The 16,597-nt window shown below is 38.1% G+C and overlaps 1 long non-coding RNA gene across 9 annotated transcripts in view; it reads left to right on the top strand.

Annotated features, from left to right (window-relative positions):
• Positions 1-16,597, top strand: part of LOC117002412 — a 160,645-nt gene that overhangs the window by 49,669 nt on the left and 94,379 nt on the right. Inside the window, exon 2 of one of the 9 annotated variants that reach the window (XR_004419288.2) lies at positions 12,946-13,152. The exons of 7 other annotated variants lie outside the window; for them this stretch is intronic. This is a non-coding gene — a long non-coding RNA (uncharacterized LOC117002412). Of the gene's footprint in view, positions 1-12,945; positions 13,153-14,764; positions 14,846-16,597 lie in introns of those variants that run through there. One more of the 9 variants, XR_004419280.2, reaches the window with a different exon arrangement.

Raw genomic sequence — 16,597 nt, 5'->3', positions numbered from 1 at the left:
TCTCTGTTCTGTGTTCCTTTTACTACAGTTAATCAAATCACAGTACACACAACTGTTTAAGCTACAGACTCCTATTAGATTTTAGGGCCAACTCTTGGTGCCACAGAAGTTAAGGCTGACTGTGGGAGCAGTAGTCAGTTTAATCAAGCTTCCAGGATAAGTATAAACCATTGATGGATGGAAAGAGAAAGAAAAAGTTGTATCTTAGATAAAAGCTGTTCAGATGATTACTCACTGATGTACAGTAATTTCACGACCATAAGGCGCAACGGACTATAAGGCACACCTTTTTTTGGCAGCGAGGATCCGCCTCTGGCACCCCCTGCACGGTTGCTGACTGAGGCCCCGCCTCCACCCTGTTGCCGCAGTCCCACAGGTCCCCGGGGCCCCCCTGCACCTGGCAGCCGAGGCGCCGCAGGGCCACTCCCCCTCACAGCCCCGCGCAGCTGCAGGTCCACTTCCCCTCGCAACTCGCACTTCCAGGGTGGCGAATTTCCGAACTTTGTACGTTATATAAGGCACACTGGACTATAAGGCGCACTTCTGGATTCGGGCCAGAATTTTAGTCAAAAGGGTGCGCCTTATAGTCGTGAAATTACTGTACTTCTCAAAGTAATATTGCTTGTGGATTTTAGAAAGATTTATTACTGTGTTTGGAAGAGGAATGTTGGACCCTTAGTTAATATGAATTGGGGTAGCTCTTCTGACTTCAGAGATTGAGATACATCAGTAAGTCTGATGTAAAGTCTATTTGCTTAATTTAATTTCTAGATATTAATGTTTAGATTTTGGCTTCTCTTTTTAAAAACAGATCCCAGTTTTCATCTTGTTTGAACAAATTTCATCTTGGTTTAGCTCCCTCCATGATGGGGATACATTTTGCATATTAAGTTTTGATTACTTATAAATCTGCTAATATGTGGGAGGGAATTGAATGAAGCTCATAAGCTTTCTCTCTTCACTGAGCTGAACTCAACAAGAGGTTACACTGGCAAATCTTCCAAGGTAGTCATCATGTACAGGCCATTGGGAAAAGTTGCAGTGTTACATCAGCAGATATTCCCATGTGCTGATGAGTGAGAGCAACCAGAAGAGAACTAACATAAGTGACATACTGAGGACACCAACAAGTAAATTTTAAAAAGTATATATTGATCTTCTCCATGGTTGCTGCTTTTTCACTGTGAATCCCTTGTGGAGCAAATCACGGTGGATGAAGTAAATACACTCTGCAATGAAAATTTTACAAGGAAGCCTGACTACTTCCAACTGTTTACTGCTATTGATGAGGACCCAGGAAATCTATATGCTATGGCTCTACCATCAGCTGCTGAGGACAAGTACCTTATGTTCTCATCTGTAAAGTTGAAGGAATCAGTATCTCTTCTGAGATCTATGGGTCAAAAATTACAAACAAGCTCTTGCTGCTCTTTTGTTTCTCATGGTCACTGGTTTTCATGTAGGTTATTTAAAGTAGTGTTTGGATGCATTTCCAATGCAGACACAGGTTAAACCTGACGGATGGGTTAGGCTTCAATTATTATTTTCAGGGAAACAGAAGAAATTACCAAGAGCATTTCACATATGGGGAAGTGAGGGGAGTACAATGGACAGTCATCATTTATTGACGTAATGAAGCTGCTCCCCTTCTCTTTGCATGTACTCCTGCCCCAACACTGTTTTAACAAACATCAGAGATTACCCTGAGATTTCAAGTTCAAATGTTAACCTATATATGTTTTCGGAATTTATCTCAGATTTTTTTCCTCAAATCTGGGGTTACAGCACTTGAGAATTAACTTGGTAGCATGAAGTTGAACTTTTGGAATGGGTATGAGACCCTCAAATCTGGATTTAATTTCAATTCTATTAAATTTTCTAATTTGACTTCACATTTTATGGTTAAAATTTTATACTTTTGTAGTTCAGTGTAGGTGGGAGGTGTAACATGTAGACAGTTAAATACCTACTTTCCTGGTGTCTGCTTATAGACTACAATGTGCACAAACAACTAGGCTTTATGCCTCTTTATCAGTGAGGACAAAATAGTACCTGCCAAGCTCACAGGTCTTGGAGAAGTGCTTCTAAAATGAGCTTTATAATACCCAGTAACAGTTGGGGGAATAGAGGGTTGATAGGCAGCAGTGATGGCCAGTTGCCTAGAATATCAGTTCCTCTTCAATAACTTTTGTATGCCAACTATGAACTTATAAACAGTTATTTTCTTTATTCATTGTCTGCTTATTGGTGTCATGCCCTCATGGTGACTCCTCTAAAAGGGGTGACATAAGGTAGCTCAGAATAAAGTTTTTGTGTGCAAACAGGGCTCAACTGTGTGTCTATGCACACATTTTTAATTGCTCCTTTGAAGCTACCCATTCAGGGACAGTAACCAAGCATCTAGGAAGTATAAAAACAACAAAGAAGTGTTCAGATGTTTCTCATAAAGCAGATTCTTTTTTGAGAGGGTTAGTTCTCATTCTTTTTTTGCCCCTTAAACTGAATTTATCTCACGTGATCAGAGTCAAATTGACAGCTTTGAACAATAATTTAATCTGCTCGCTCACAGGAGAGAACAGCAGGGACAGCCACAGTACACTCTTCGTCACCCACGTTCTTGAGTACACAGAGACTTGTTCATGCCCTTGGTTCAACAAGTTCTGGAGACATTAAGCAGAGCTGCCTGCTGTAGTGTCTTGCTTTGAGTGGGAGATGAGCTGAAAGAAGTGAATCCTTTCAAACAAATCAGCAAATAACCAATGTAGAAGTCACATTCAGGTAAGTATTCATGAGGGGTATCTGCAGACTAGAGAGAGATGAGTTTTGAATGTATCATTTAGAGGTCTCCAAACTTAAAAATGTAATGTGCAGTGACAGTTCAAAAAGCCAACAAAAAAAATTGGTTGTTGTTAGGAATAGTGTGAGAGCAAGACAGAGGGCACCATGTTGCCTTCATATAAATATTGCATCCACAAAGTGGATGTCTGCAGTTCTGGTCTCTGCATCTCAAGAAGGACATAGGAGAATTAGAGAAGACACACTAAAACTATTAAGGTTTTGAAGCAGCTGCTTAATCAAAAAACTGAAAAAACAGCTTGGAGAAGGGAAGGCTGAAAGAACATGTACTTGGGGATTAGAAAACCATGAAGATGATAGATAAGGTGAATGCCAAACTGTTATCCACCAAATCCTGCAGTATCAGGGGGAATGCGTTGAAACTAGTAGGAGAAGATTTAAAATAGATACAGAGCTTACACAATGGAGACTGAGCTTCAGGGATTTGTTGCCACAGAAGGTTGTGGAGGCAGACAGTATCAGAAGACTCAAGAAGATCCATTAAAAACTACCAGAGGGAATAGGCAGGGACATATCCTTTAACATCCTTAATACAACAATTGCAGATTCAGGGCTTCTTGAAGGGATGGGCCTGCAGAGAGCAGCCAGGCTCACATTCTCTCTCCAAACAGCATCTATTCTTGCCAATGTTGGAATGAGAAAAAGGGGTTAGATGGACCACCAGGGGGACTACTCAGGAAGCGTCCTTACATGGTAGTGAGGCGCTCCTGTCTCTATGCTGTGCAAAGAACAAAAAAGTTTCTGAAGGTGATTCAGAGCAAAATGTAACTGTTCTTGCCCTGAGTCACTTTCAGAAAAGCCCATCTCTTGCCACTAATTTCAAAGGAAATTTACCATAGACAAAAGGAAGTCTTGTGAATAACCACGTTTAATCACAACTAACACAGGTTGAGTTTGAACTGCTGCTCTAGAACAGAGAAGTGTCACATATAGAAACTTAATCCAGACACCTCACAGTCATTTTGGTGAGTGCTTTTAAGAGCAAAAACACTATCAGATTATTGGTTAACTTTGATCACAGGCAGTTGGAAACATTTCCTCAGCCAGTGATGTTGAAGTATCACGTCAAGGTCTGGTTAAGATGAAAAGTTAAGAAAACATCTTCTGTATACATTAGACTGCTCTCTCATAGTCTTGCAGCTGAATCACTGGGAAAGACTGCCTCTGCTGTCTAGTTGCAAAGCTGGTCTGAATTGCCCAGGTATGGCCGGATATCCTAACATTTATGGGAAGTCTGCTGCATGTCAGCATCTGGGAACAGAAACAGGCTGTTTGGCTGGAATTACAGGATGACATCTGACTCAGAAAGAGGGGTGAAAGTCAGGAGGTGATTCTATTATGTGAATGCCACCCCAGTAGATTCATTTGAGCTCTCCAGTTCATAGATGCGAAATATCTGCTTAAGGGACAGTTAGGTGTTTCAATACCTGATCTCTACATACAATGAGCTATTTGGACATGCACATATAGATATATTTGGACATAAATTACCAGAGTTACAGATGCAAGACATTTTTAGGCATGTGCTGAAAATCTGGTCGTCCCAGAAGAAAAAGTTGCTTGTTCCCAAGCAGATTCTGAAATTCAGTAATAGGCTAACATACAGTATGAGCTAAACAGAATCTAAACTTGTCTTTTAAGTGTATTCTAACTGAAATGCGAAGCTAAGTATAAGGGATCAAAATTACTGATCTCTGATAGCATGAATACTTGGTATATACATATACATACACATACACATACACATATACATATACATATACAATTTTTTTTTTAACTAATCAGATGATTAATCACTAAATCTTTTGAAAAAGTTATGTCACTTTTTTTTTTTTTAACTTTGAAGATATGAGATGGGAGTTTGCTGTTCAGGGCTACCAAAGAAGTCTGCAGGCAAGATGAAAATTAAAACCTAGGTGGTTCCCAAACTTTTCTTCCTACTTGATAAAATATGTTGCTACCTACACATGAACTGAAAAAAACCCACCAAGATGCACAAAGCCTCAGACAGAAAACGTTTAGAATACAGTTAACTGGTATGTGGTTAACATTTTAGTATCTGAAGTACTTCTCAGCTCATCTTCCGCATGAATTTTCAGATACTACCACTGGGACCATTATTCACTGCATCAGTTTATGTTTAATAATGTTCAGAAAAGGCATTTGAATTGTCCTAGCTTGGGGAACATTTTGGTAATGTAATGTCCAGCCTCTGCCATTCCCCCTTGAAACTGTTTCTTAGTGCCTATAGGACAGAGAAGTTGAAAGTAATGCCATACACCCTTTATATTATCAGTGCAAAACCTGTACACCTCACACAAAAGAGTTAGTTTTAGGGAAAGAGCTCAGAATATCTGACCTTCTCTCAGAGCTGGACTGCACAATGTAAGTGCTGTTACTCTCTAGGGTTAAGAATTCAATTTACACTGGAAGTCTTTTTACATAAGCATTTCAGTTCAGTTGGTAAATATTTCCAGGTGGCCAAGTATAATTTTAGAGAGGGAAAATTTGCAGAGGTTAAACAGCAAACAGGATTTTTATAAGTCTCTATCAGTTTGAAAAAAGAAAATGTAATTAAACACAGCATTCTCCCACAGATGAACCAGAAGCTCAGGATCCTCCACAGCATGTCTAATTTTTTGTGTTGTTGCTGGTAAAATCCATGCTCCAAAGATACATAAGATGCTTTTGTAAATATGTTCTGTAATTTGCAATGAAATAAAAAGTTATCACAATACCAGTACATGAGGCAGAAAATGTGGATCATGCAGCTTTGTGTCGAAAGACCATTGGGATAGCTTTTGACCAGTTTTGAGTCTGAGTGTGTATGTATTAACAGAGAAAGGGAAGAGCTTGCTGCAGGCCAAAAGAAACATCTTGCAACCCTATAACGAAGCAGAAGAGTTAAAATAATGGCTCCAATTCAGAAGTTCCACCAGAAATATCCTTCGTTTCAAGTGCCCTTTGTGCTGTCAGACACTGTTAGCCCCTAGTTAGTCACTGCTAGCGAAAAAAATCCTCAGTAACACACATCGAAGTTTGGTCAGTTTGCTCAGCTGCTGTTGATGTCACCCCTTGCCCACTAAGAGTAAGTTACTGTAATAATTCTCCCCTTTTATTAATCATAACTTTATAGACAGCAAGAACAGAGTGACATCATTGTTGAAGAAGACTGGCTAAATCATGCTCAGCTTTAGTCAGCTTTGCTATAACATCTCTTGTGTGTCACATGAAAATAATTACCAGCTCTCACTTTCCATGACCAATCATCCCCCTCTTCCCCCTTTATGAGACTACAAGTCTCTACCTATTTCAAACACCTGCTGAAGGTGTAATCTATTTAGACATGAAAGAGAATATCTTTAACTGGAAGTTGGGACATTCCAGAGAATCCATATAAGATGAAGTCACTTGCCATATAAAACATTAGTGGTATTTATTATGGCAAAACAGCATCATCCATAGTATAATATATTGAAGTGTTTCAGATAGAGGCTATCTCATACTCTTCATGTGATTCCAGCATTGGTAAATTCCAGCATACATTTTCTGCTCGTTTTTGTTTTGGATAACATAAAAAGTTTGTCTGCTTCTACATCTATCTGTATTAAAAGAAAGAAATAAGCTAAATTTCTTGGACATTTTTTCATTGTTGATTTTTTGAAGGATACGTAATTAGTCATTTGCTAACAGGTCAGTGTTCGCTGACCTATTGCCTAAGATCAAGGGAGAGGCAGATTCTACCCTTCACTTTTACCTCCATATTTCAGTCGTTTTCAAGCAAAAAATACTTTCAAGAGAAGTGTAGTTGAGAAGAGTAATTTAGATACTAAGCAAATGTTATATCATATGGGCAAGTGATTCTTTCCCACCAGAGAAGGAAACACACCAGGACTTAGTTGGACAGCATGTCATGTTTGTCTGCTAGTTAGAGATATTGTCGCAATCCAATGCCTTCTCTTACTGTAGAGACCTAGAAAACATCATAAAATTGCATACTAACATTCTCTTTGGAAGGTTAATCATTTGAGCTTCATACGTTTTTCACCAATGAATAGTCCCCTAGGTTAAATTATTCTTGTATTTTTCCCGAAACCTTTATGATTTTGTGCTCCTGTTTAAACACCTTCCCAAAAAATCTCCCAAACCCAAAAAACAACTTACCCTGCAACAAACTAACAAGCAAACAAACAAAAAAGGATCATCTGAGAGAAAAAGCACCAGTTTGTTACACAAATGCAATACAAATACAATACAAAGAGTTTTGTTCATTTTGTTAATTAATGCGACCTCTTAATTTTTTCTCCTGGGGCAAAATGCCACATACTGTGAGTATGACAGGTATTCTCTGTTGAAAGGTGTATTGTGTTGGTCTCCATGGTGCTAAGACACCTGTAATGCACTTGAGCAGAATTTACGAAGTTTGGTCAGCAATTAAGGCAGGTCACTTACAAAGATCATTGCCATTTGGGCACTCTGCCTAAGTGCTCTGTATTATTACTATTGCTACTATGACACCAAACTTTCACTGCCTTTAGCAATTACCAGTAATGATGAAAAATTATATTCCTCATAATGTATTCAGATTGCAATACTGAAGACAATACTTGAGACACTGGAAGTTTTGGTGGAATTAAAAGGATTTGCAGTTCCAAGCAGTTGCAATGTGCAATAAACTTTTATCTTCTGTACTTGTTTTAAACTTAGGCAACGTTGTTTGGCATAACTGAATCTTTTGGAATCAGAGAGAGCATAGCAAAACTAAGTGAGTTTTTTCTAATAATCTGAATTTTCTCTTTATTTTATAAATATTAAAAAACAGCACTTGAGTGATAACAGATCATTGAAGTCACCTACTTTAAAATGCTTGAAAGAAATGCATTTAACCTGGGTTTTGACACCATGAGTACATTATGGCAAACAACATCTGTAGTTATTGCTAAATTTGAAAGTAATCCATTATAAAGCATGTGTGCAATCTCCCATTTTCTTTTTTAGACAAAAATACAGAACAGAAGTAGTTATAATGCATGTTTTCTGTTTTTCTTTCACCATTGCTGACATAAAAATTCTGAATAGAATTTTTACCTGATGTATTTCTGGTGTTCCTTTTATACCTGATTTATAAGCTAATTGGGACAAGAAGTATTTATTTCTGCAATTAACACCTATTGATCATGGAATTTCATTAATATTTTTTGCTTCCCTTACCAATTATTTGCACTCCTCTGCATCTAATTTATATGCACCGAAATAGCATGCTGTTCAATATTTCAGCAGAATCTCAAGTTTTGATAGGTACAAAGAGCTTTGGGAAAAATGGAAAATCATATCACTAAAGAACAGCCATAAAATAAGGTGATTTGGAGAAATATATATTACTATAGATAAGGGCCACTTAACCTCATATCAACTGGTCATGCTTAATCTTCCAGTCCACTTAGCTTCACCATAAGTTGCCATAATGTTAAAGATATTCATCTTTCTCAGAGGTATTTTATTTATATTTAACATCATAATATTTGTCTTAGATACAATTTTTCCTGATTCACTGTCTTGAAATTATTCTGTGTGATTCTGTGAAATATGCTGTAACCCTCAAAAAGCAATTGACCATGTTTGAACAGTGTTACTGGAAGAATGAAGAGGACTTGCACTGCTTCTGCTTGTAACATGCTGTGTTCTGTGCATAAAGGGGATTTTGGTCTCTAGGCCGCTAATCTGGCATCTTTCATGAACACAAAATTCACAGCCAAATAGATTTAGTATAGGAAATAAATAACTCTGTCTCCATTTCAAATCTCAAGGAAAATATAGGCAGTTGAAAGAACTGAAAGAGAATTACCCAGCTTAAATTTGGCTGGAATTACTTCATGTGCTTATTCATAAAATTCAGTGTGCCTAACTTTGATTACTTGCTCCATATGACTTCACTTCAGTATTTGCATTTTCACATTATAATATACTTGAATGTGCAATAGCATCATGCTGCAAAACATAATGTATTACCCAGCAACATTGTAAGTTATAAGAAGTTTTATGTTCTCTAGTATTTGTTTGATTCAGTTTCTGTATGTTCATTTTTGAGTACATCTGCATACACACACACACATATATAAAAATCAATCGGTGAGTATGATTTTTTTAATGTACGTGAATCCAAGTGCATCACTAGCCAATTGTTAGGAAGTAACAGAAAGGAGCAGAAGCATGTCTGTATGGATTGTCCTGCCAGTTTACGCTTTTTAAGCACAATTTCTTTGTCCTGAACACAGATATCATATCTCTTTCTCTGTAACCAAATAGGAGAGGCAAATTTACAGAGATAGCACTCTGCACCTTCCTAATGGTTGTGATAGTAGATCAAAGCAGTAAGAAACATTGCATTTTAGCATTCATTTTAGCGTGAGGCTCACTGTTGATGTCTTAACATCCTTTGGTTGTCTTACAGAGTTAATAGATGACTGAGACTGACTTTTTTCACATCATGGTGCACCAGGCCAGTCTAGCAGCTCATAGGGTGTCTTGCTAAATGTTTTCTTGTCGCTTTTCTTGTGAAAGCTTCCTTGTCAAGGGCTTTGCATCTTATTTCGGTTTCAGACTTCCATTCGTTTGTTATTTTTGAGCCCTTGTGGAGTCTTCTCTCTAGAGTTTCTTCTTCAAAAACAGGTTTCTGCTCTTCTTGAAACTAGTCTTTTTGTGCTGCAAGGCAGATTGCACAGTAGGAACATCATGCTTCCTAGAGCTCACAGGGTGACCCAGGCTGTTACAACTCCTGAGACCTTACGGAGAAAAGTGCACAGACTACTGGGAAGACTGCATGCTGGTCACAATCCCTCATGTCAGTCAACAAGGGGTCAAGGGACTTCTGAGTTTGTCAGAAGCATTGACGCTGTCACCATAGGTCTGTGAGATCCACCTGCTCTGGTCACAATTCACATATTTGCATTTCAGTGATTGTGTACTTAGTGCTCTCAGGCATGTTTGGTACTGTGTAATAGATAGAGAACTCCTCCACCTGTTAAGCTTATCTTTCAGGACAGTTTTGCAACTCTAGTGCATTTGTAATGTTTGTCAAGTTGCCTATTGCTCCTGATTGACATCTTCATTATTCAATATTTCTTCCTTGTATTCAGGATTTAAAGTCTCTTCTGATGATAGTTTAGATTGCCAGAAATACAGATATCATTGCAACCATCATCTCTGGCCTCTGTAGCTGTCTTTCTAAGTTTTTCTTCTCAAAGTTTTGTTAGTCCTAACTAATCACAGGCCCCATTTTCAACCATAACTGCACTTTATTTTCTTGGCGTTCCTGAAGACTTTAATTAAAATATCCAGATTTTTTTCCTGAGAAAACCACTGAGAAAGAAGTCCTACTCACCATAGAGGAGAAGATTTGAAAATATCAAAAGTTCTCCATACTCTGTTCTGGGACATGACTGAGCTTTAGAGTATGATTCCTCATAAAGTTCCTAATAATTTCTGTTGTGGCATCATAACAAATGTTTTCTTGAACACAAACTGTCTTACTTTTCTAGAAATTTTTTGTCAAAATCAAAGAAAGATTTGTGGATGTTGTCACACAATACCTCTGAAGAAACTCTGTTCACTTATTACTCAGCTGCATGTAGCTACATGCCCTCAATTACTCTTTCCTTTAAAGTCCTCATGAGATCACTCAAATGTCCTTTTTTTGCCTCGATCACACTCCCCCCTGTTATCTCTGGCAGCCACATTCAAACTTTGCCAGTAATTCAGTGCTCCCACAACTTGACAGATTGATTAACAGATTGTTACCAGGCTTGCTGTTTAACAGGCCAATTTTTTAAAAAAGTAAAAATTGGGGTGGCAATTACCTTGTGATTTGAGCATGCTTATCTGTTTCAGTTTTGGTTTTGCCTCAGAGGTGTCTGTTACAAAATCTCATTTGCATTCACTCTATAACCTTGCCCTTTAGGCTCAACATCTGCATCTTTACTTGAAAACTGAAGCAACACATTCAGATCATTGTTGAAGCCACATCTTGAGTCCCAGTCCCACCCTTTCTCCACAGCAGTAATTCTTGTTATGTTATTATTTGTATTGAACAAAGGATCTTTTGCTGTTTTCTTCAAAGAGTCAGGAAATTCATGAGGTCTGTGTGACTCAATATAACTTCATACTTCTTTATCTCCAAAAGGCAGTCTTGTTCATGGATACATAGATCCTTTTTTATCAAAGCTTCTCTACATAACCCTAGTTTTCTTCTTGTATCCTTGTCTGCCCTGTTAGATCTGGAACCTTTTTCAAATTACTTTTTGTCTTTTATGGAATACAAGTCCCTGATAAAAGAAAAGTAACGTTTGAGTCTATGAAGTCCTTAGGACTGGTAGAAAAGAATAAGGCATGAAAGTTGCCAGCATATTTTAAATTTTCCCCAGCTGCAACAGAAGAAAAAAAAAATCAACATCAAAATCTAAGTTAAAGGAAAAAAAACCCCACAAACCTGAATAAATTATTCATGAAATATTTATGAAATTTTCTATCACTTCAACCATTTTTATTTTTTCTAAATATTCATACTATCATTATGGATGTAATTTGAAAATTGCGTTCAAACCCCATTTTTCAGTTTCTGAATGATTGGCACTTCTACTGGGACAGAAATTACAGGTGACTTTTTCTGTCTTAATTTCCTAGGGAAGCTATAAAGGAAAACTGTCCTTTTTTACTAAGCTTCAACCCAACCAAGTCAACATTTTTTCTGGGAAAAAACTTGCATATGATCGAACATTTTCTATCCAAATAATTTCAATAGAATTTTATTCTCCAGAACTGCATTATAATGCAGTGTCATATTAAGCCACTGCCTTCTGTCACTTGGCTGTCCCTTTCATTTGACAAGATGCAAGTTCATTATATGCTGTAGTATTCTGATTCTGAGAGATTTAATCATACAAGCTAAGCTATAAAAGTGTAGCAACTTGTTTTCTGGCAGTGCCGCCATTCTTTATGGCATCCAGTTAAAGTGATATGGATGGTTCAGCATTATATGAAAGGTGTCTCTGAATGGGGGAGGCTGATGGAAAAGAGGTTCTTTCTCTTGACAGAACACATACCAGTATGTCAAAAGCTGAAATAATTAATACTGGGATAGGGATAATGCCTTTGGGAGAGCAAACAAGGCCAAATTTCTGCCCAGTTGCAGTCATGGTTCCCAGCCTAAGCATACTTGCAACAAACTATTTTCTTCAGCCTTGCCTCTGACCAGTTCTCACTTGACATTTACATCCTGCTGTTCTAACTTTCCATCACTGTTCTACCTGCATGGTATTCTTTCCAAAGTCTTTCTGCACAGCATAGGTATCTTCACTTGTGAGCTATTTGTGCTCAACTAGAAAAGAGGAAAAGATCATAGAGTCCAACTGCTGATGCATCCCAGGACACTGATGGCTCTCCTGGCTGCCAGTGCATTGCTTTCAGTTTCATTTTCAGCTTTCCACCAAGCAGGACCCTCAGATTCCAGCTTCTCATTCCCTAGTCTGTCCATATATCCAGGTTTGCCCTGTCCAAGGTGCAGGACCTGGCACTTGCCATTGTTCAAATTCATACAGTTGCTGCTTCCCAAGCCCTCTGATTTGTTCAGGTCTCTGTGGGACCTCTCTGCCTTAGAGTTTCTCCCAATTTAGTGTCATTGTCAGACTTGTTTGGTATCCCTTCCAGTCCTGTGTCCAAGTAATTTATGAAGATGTTGAAGACCACAGGGCCAAGGATGGAGCCCTCCATCCTCGAGTGACAGCTCACCAGTCTGAAGTCACTCCATTGACTGTAACCCTTTGCACCTGATCTGTGAGCCAGTTGCTCACCCACTGCATGTATTTATCCAGCTGTGGACTAGACATTTTGTCCAGAAGGATCCTGTGAGAGACCATATCAAAAATTTTACTGAGATCTAGGAAGATTACAAGTGGTTTCTCTTGGTCAGCTTGGTGAATCACCTTGTCATAAAATGAAATTGTTTGACAAGTGAGACTTTCCCTTCATGAAGCCATGCTGACTTCAAGCGTTTTTCAGTAGCTTCCAGAGTAATTTTCTCTGTAACTTTACCAGGGACTGAAGTGAGACTACAGGCCTATAGTTACCAGGATCATCCCTCTTGGTCTTCTTGAAATTTGGAGCAGTTACCAGTTTCCAGTTGACTGAGACTTCTCAAGATCGCCAAGACCACTGAAAAACCATTCAGAGAGGCTTTCAATGACATCAGCCAGCTCTTTGAGTACCCTGGGATAAATGCCATCAGGCCACATAAAGGATCAGGTGAGTAAAATGTATAATGCTAGGTTTCATTTGTGACTGTAGAAGGATCAGACAGCTTCACAATTGTCTCACTAAGTTCCACAAATTTGATTTCTACAACTTGTATGCTTAGTTTTACCTTTTTCTCTACAGACCAAAAGTGAAACTTCAGTGAAATTTAAAATATGTCTGTTCTTGCATATAGATCAGTGATCAATTCAATACAAAAGTTCTAATACAGTATGGAGTCAATATAACTAGTTTCTTCTTTTCCAGATCTTCTCAATTGGAAGTCTCCTGAAAACAGTGTCATAGAAGATAGAATATCCTTTTTTTCACCATAGTTGAGCACTAAATAAAATTCATTTATAGTTCTTGCTTCCTAACAGACAGTAATTTGATTCTTGAAACCTGACCACTAAATTGCAATTTTCATAACTTAACCATTTCTGGTCAGGGAAGTCTCAAGTGTCAACTCACAGAAACGCTGAATTATCTCTGGCCTCACAAGAAATAGTCTCTCAGGTCATGGCTGAGGTCATTATTAGAGTGTTTTCTAAAAGCTTGTCAGTATTCTTGGGAGATTTAACCCTACAAAATGCTGAACACTTTTGATAGACACTGAGCACCATCAGCTTTCATTTGGATTAAGATAGAACTGAGGACACTCAATCTGTCTTGAAAATGTTTAGTGTTTTGTAAGACTGAACCTTGACCCTTTTTTTTCACTTTAGAGTCCCTAAAGAATCTTAAATTTAATTACAAAAACTCTGCTGAAGCTCAGGCAGAATGGACACTAGTACATGCCAATGGTATTTAAAACTGACTGTCAGTCGAGTATTGAATTTCTCTGTCTGGGTTTTAATATCTTTTTCTAAATGAGTACAAAAATAATATTTAAATCCCATGTAATGTAAAAGTAATTAAAATGTACTTTTAATGCAAGACAGTACTTGTAGAAATTGTTGGATACCTCTCCTGCACTTAGTGGGGGAAAGAGATATTGGGCTTTGGAGCATTTCTTAAAAATCTAGTGAAGGCTTAACATTGTTCTATTCACTCCTTGAAATCAGAGATAATCAAATGATGAGATAAGTGGATAGGTCTTTTTTGTTGGTTTTTTTGTTTTGTTTTGTTTTGTTTTGTTTTTAATTTACTGAAGGCCTCCGAGTGCATATTCTGTTGAAGGTGATAACTCCTTTGGGACACTGTAAGCTCCACTCAATGTATTTAAGGAATATCTTCCATTTACACAGACCACATTTTTCTTGATCAGCCCATAAGGATGAGGGGAGAGAAAAATAAGCCGTAGACTGCTTTTTCTCTCTTCTTTCCTTTTTTTTCCCCCCAACTTCTTGCCACTTGTTTTAAGCTCTGTTTTAGGATTGTGGCAAACTGCAGCTGCTGGTATTCAGTCTGCCCTTAATGCTAGAATATACCCTCATAAACCCAAAAGTTATCCAGTTAAAGAATCCATTATATTTTTAGAAGAAAAAAGTCACACTCTAAGGAAGACTTACTGGGCATGAATGTGAAAAAAGAACTTTTTTCAGCCTAGGGTACAAAACAGTAGCATTTTTTATGTACTGTCTTTTTAAGCTATACCTTTAACACAACCTCAAATACTTCTTATATTTCCCTTACAATGCCACTGGCAGCAGATCAGTGCACTCCAACAACATCCTTAGCTACTGGTAGTACAACTGCAAGTCAGGTGAGTTGGCTCAGGGTTGCAGTTCTACTGCATGGGCTTCACTAGCTTATGCAGACACTCCTGATGGCTAAAATACAGTGACTGTAGTACTACTGATGGGGAAAATGAAAAGGAGATGAATTGCAGACAATAGCACATGCATCCATCACGAACTTCTCTCCTGTAAGTGAGTGGGAGGTGAATCTGATTCACAGACTTCAAGCTAAACGGATTGCAAAGTTTTGAAGTAAAGAAAAAAATATTCCTCTGGGTCAGTGTAGTGGATGTGGGATTTTTTTTTTTGTTTTCTCTTCTTACAGCAAAATTCATGCTTTATTTCTCAAAATCGTTTTATCCTAAAATGATTTTGGCTCCCAGTAGTTAGATCCTGATGATGCTTGATCCTGTGTTCTTTCTATGGCACATTATAATTCTGGCTGCTCATTATTATTCATCATCTTTCCTAATTGTGTTACATAGGAACGGTTTCATGGCCTGTGACATGTGGAGTAGATGTTCCATGCACTGTTTGTAATTAAACATCTAATTCATAGTAGCCTACAGAGCAAGGAACAGTTCACAGATGGTTCCAGATGGTCCTTTCCAGTTCTGTGTTCTCACATTTTTATTACAGTTAAAGGGTAGCAGAAGCAAAAGGTAACTGGCAATCTCTGTAACAGAGATTCTCTGGATTTAAAATGCTCTTTGATCTCCATTTCCTTTGAAACAAAGAAGGAAAGATATGCTACTTGAAATCAAATGCAGAAATGAAGAGTGAAATACAAGGTTAAAAGTAATAGTATGAGAAATTATTTTGTCATATTTGGTTGGAAGATTTTCACAACTATATTTTATTCGTTTTGAGTTGAATAGCAGTGCTTTGCTCCAGCTACCAAATGAAGCACTCATCAACTGTTTTCATCCCTCAAACACCATCTAAGAACAATATCTTGCCTCTTCCCCGGTAGATTTAAAATGCATTATCCCCTGCACAGGAAAGTGTCAACATTTTCCGGAGCTATACAGACGCTATCTATATCTGTGCCTTTATCTGTATCTTGCTAGTAACTTGCATATGAAGCACTCTATATCTTGCAAAACAGACATATGCCCTTTTTGCTGCTGTGTAAAGACTCCACACTAATGTTCCCCCATGCTTTACATAACACACATGTGTGCACCCTGATGCAGAGGAATGAAGCAACTCAGTAGGGGAAGCCTCAGACCAAAGGGATTCACTGAAGTGCAGAAATGGGAGGACAACAGATCTGCTACAAGAAAGGTCCCAGATCTTCTCTGCAACTAGTAACTTATGCAGAATTGCCCCAGTAATCGATTCCACTGAGTGTACAGCTTGCCCATGTCAGACAGGCAGACACACATAATATGCCCTTGTTAGCAAGGCCGAGGTAGTACTGAAGAGCTCATTTTACACATAGTGTGTAACACTGAGTTTCATGCTACTTCAGTAATTAGTCATGGGGATAAGGATCCAATTAAGCCCATATATGTTTGAAAGTTCCCACTTAGGGAAGTGCATGTCTCTATGTTTCTATGACTGTATCTGCGACTCTTTGTATTAGAACTGTGGCTGAACAAAACTTTTAAATCCAGAATTAGGGAGACATGGGGTAGATTTTGGATTCAGAACAGAATCTAGTAGTTCAGGCCCATCCTTGTAAGAGACTGTGAATGAGTGGTAGTGGTTATTGATGTCTGTACAAGCAACAGCATTTCTAAAACTTTGACACAAGAGAGCAAGTTGGTAACAGA

This window comes from Catharus ustulatus, chromosome 1 (genome assembly GCF_009819885.2).
Source record: "Catharus ustulatus isolate bCatUst1 chromosome 1, bCatUst1.pri.v2, whole genome shotgun sequence".
Taxonomy (NCBI): domain Eukaryota; kingdom Metazoa; phylum Chordata; class Aves; order Passeriformes; family Turdidae; genus Catharus; species Catharus ustulatus.
Note: the sequence above shows the minus strand (reverse complement) of the source record. Positions and strands in the feature narration are given on the sequence as shown.